The sequence below is a fragment of the Nanorana parkeri genome, unplaced genomic scaffold, assembly GCF_000935625.1.
Source record: "Nanorana parkeri isolate BGI_ZX_2015 unplaced genomic scaffold, ASM93562v1 scaffold819, whole genome shotgun sequence".
NCBI lineage: Eukaryota > Metazoa > Chordata > Amphibia > Anura > Dicroglossidae > Nanorana > Nanorana parkeri.
In genome coordinates this window covers 729,145-731,671 of record NW_017307087.1, presented here as the reverse complement: position 1 = coordinate 731,671, position 2,527 = coordinate 729,145, and the positions used below count along the sequence as shown (strand labels likewise).

The following is a 2,527-nucleotide window of genomic DNA, read 5'->3' as shown; positions in this document are numbered from 1 at the left end:
GCGCGCACGCAATTTTAAGGCTTGACATGTTTAGTGTCTTTTTACCCGACGTGACCCCATCTTTTATATTTTACCAAAAAATTGGGTAATAATAAATGTTTTATCATTAAATATAGGGGAAACTGTTTTTTTAAAAAAAAATTTCGGTAATTTTTCCTTAATATAGTAAAAAAATAAAACCCCCAGTGGTGAATAAATACCACCAAAAGAAAGCTCTATCTGTCCCCAAAAAAGGGTATAAAATTCATTTCAGTACAGCGCTGCATGACGGAATAAATGTCAGTTAAAGTACCGCAGCGCTGAATACTGAAAAAATGGCCTGGATGGGAAGGGGGTTTAACACCGCGGATGTCAACTGGTTAAAGAACACTGCTATCCCACCTACTACATAGTATTCTACCTTCCAGTCAAAGACTGATCAGGCATTTACAGTTAAGATTATTAATGCCAATGGTTGCTTTAAGGGTTTTTGGAATCCTAAACTAAGAATTACAGCATTTGGTGTAATTTGGATATAAAATGTCATTTAACCCTTCCTATTTGCAGTCTTCCTGTATAACTTGCATACAGTGTAAAAACCCAATTCCAAAAAGTTAGGATGTTGTGTAAAATCTACATAAAAACAGAATGCAATGATTTGCAAATCTCATAAACTCAGGTTTTATTAACAATAGAAAACACATGAAATGTTTAAACTAAGAAAATTTTCCATTTTATAAAAAAAATAACGTACATTTTAAAATTGATGGCAACGCATCTCAAAAACCTTGGGACAGAGCAACAAAAAAGCTGGCAAAGTAAGTGACACTAACAAGGAAGAGCTGGAAGCACCTTTTACAACTAATTAGGTTAATCGGCAACAGGTCAGTAACATGACTGGGTATAAAAAGAGCATCTTAAAGAGTCAGAGTGTCTCAGAAGTAAAGATGGGCGGAGGGTCCCCAATTTGTGAAAAGCTGCATCTAAACATTGTTGAGCAATCTTCAGAATAATGTTCCTCAATATTGCAAAGACTTTAAACTATATCATAATCTACAATACATAATATCATCAAAAGATTCAGAGAATCTGTAGAAATCTCAGTGTGCAAGGGACTAGGCCGAAACACAATATATGCCCGGGCCCTCTTAGATTGTAAGCCCTCACGGACAGGGCCCTCCTTAGCATCTTGTCTTTAATTGTTTTGTAATTATGTCTTCCCTATATTGTAAAGCGCTGCGCAAACTGTTGGCGCTATATAAATCCTGTATAATAATATTTAAAAAACAGGCATGATTCTGTGATGGACATCACTGCATGGGCTCAGGAATTCTTCCAAAAATCACTGCCTGTGAACACAGTTAGCCGTGTCATTCAAAAATGCAAGTTAAAGCCCCATCATACAAAGAAGAAGCCATATCTGAACATGATCCAGAAATGCCGCCGTTTTCGCTGGGTCGAAGCCAATTTAAAATGATCTGTCACAAAGTGGAAAACTGTTCTGTGGTCAGACTAATCGAAATTGGACATTCTTTTTGCCAACCTTGGGAGCCTCATTCTCTGGCCTAAAGAGGAGAGGGACCTTCCGGCTTATCAGCTCTCACTTCAAAAGCCTGCATCTCTGATGGTATGGGGTGCATTAGTGTGTATGGAATGGGCAGCTTGCACATCTTGAAAGGCATCATCAATGCTGAAAGATATATCCAGGTTTTAGAGCAGCATATGCTCCTATCCAGATGACGCCTTTTTCAGGGAAGGCCTTGCATATTTCAGCAGGACAATGCTAAACCATATACTGCATCTATGACAACAGCATAGCTTTGTAGTGGAAGAGTCCGGGTGCTTAACTGGCCTGCCTGCAGTCCAGACCTTTACCAATTAAAAATATTTGGCACATCTTGAAACAAACAATACGACAAAGAAGACACAGGACAGTTATATTCCTATATCAGGCAAGAATGGGTCAACATTCCTCTCCCAAAACTCCAGCAACTGATCTGCTCAGTTCCCAGATGTTTACAGAGTGTTGTTGAAAGAAGAGGGGATTCTACACCGTGGTAAACATTGCGGTGTCTCAACTTTTTTTTAGAGATGTGTTGCGGTCATCTATTTTAAAATCGCCTTATTTTTTTCTTAGAATGGTAAATTTTCTCATTTTAAACATTTGATATGTTTTCTATTTTGGATTGTGTATAAAATATGGGTTTATGAGATTTGCAGATCATTGCATTCCGTTTCTATGTAGATTTTACACAGCGTCCCAACTTTTTAGGAATTGGAGTTGTATATATATATGTATACTTTTATTTCTCACATAAACACATTAAAAACAGGAAAATATTGAAATATGAATTAGGATGAGATAGAAACACAGACAGCTTCTTACACAGATAGAATGGCCTAAACAGACTAGGATAATGGTATAAACTGTAGATTCCAAAGTGGAATATTGCCCCGGGCAATAATCCCACTCCTTCCTTGCCCCAAGCAAAAAATTCACCCTCTCTTACCCCCTTGCACCAAGCAAAATTCTTGCCCCTCCCCAAAT

At 37.8% G+C, this 2,527-nt stretch overlaps 1 protein-coding gene across 6 annotated transcripts in view; it reads right to left on the bottom strand.

Moving 5' to 3' along the window:
* MTA1 (metastasis associated 1) overlaps nucleotides 1-2,527 on the bottom strand; it is a 136,641-nt gene that overhangs the window by 51,071 nt on the left and 83,043 nt on the right. The window lies entirely within an intron of this gene.